At 47.9% G+C, this 605-nt stretch overlaps 1 pseudogene; it reads right to left on the minus strand.

Moving 5' to 3' along the window:
* Window positions 1-6: 6 nt before the first annotated feature.
* On the minus strand, window positions 7-599 carry LOC145719627 (hsc70-interacting protein pseudogene; annotated as a pseudogene).
* Window positions 600-605: the final 6 nt, after the last annotated feature.

Raw genomic sequence — 605 nt, forward strand, 5'->3', positions numbered from 1 at the left:
ACAATTTACTGATGAGATTCATAACCTTTGGATTGCTCTGATATTTTGACATATTCGCTGGGTTCTGGGCCACATCCTGGAAGGCCACCATAACTTCTGGATCCTGCATGGCTGCGAGAACCTCTGGATCACTAAGAATTTCATTGAGCCCAGGCATTCCTGCCATTCCAGGCATCCCCCCTGCCATTCCAGGCATTCCCCCAGGAAAGCCACCTGGGAAAGAGCCATACTGAGCTCCTGATTGTCCTTTGGCTTCTTCCTCCCTCTGGGCTCTCTCATGTTCTTCCCGAGCCTTCTTAACCCTTTCTATTCTTTCTTTGATCTCTCGCTCTTCACGTTTTCGCTCATACTTTCTCCGATGTTCAGCAATTTTCTGGGCCCTCGGTTGAACTTCTTTCAGCATTGCGCTAGCATCTTCATCGTAATCCAGTTTACAAGCAAGGGCAAGATCATGTGCTGCTTCTTCCCAATGGCCCAGAAGTGTGTGCTTTCCCTCGCCACTTATAAGGCTGAGCTGAATCAGGATTTATTTCAATAGCTCTGTCACAGTCTCGAATGGCAGCATTTGGCTTCTGTAATTTGATGAAGACACTGGCTCTCTTGGC

Source organism: Leptonychotes weddellii, unplaced genomic scaffold, assembly GCF_054177405.1.
Source record: "Leptonychotes weddellii isolate Sample4059 unplaced genomic scaffold, ASM5417740v2 HiC_scaffold_59275, whole genome shotgun sequence".
Taxonomy (NCBI): Eukaryota; Metazoa; Chordata; class Mammalia; order Carnivora; family Phocidae; genus Leptonychotes; species Leptonychotes weddellii.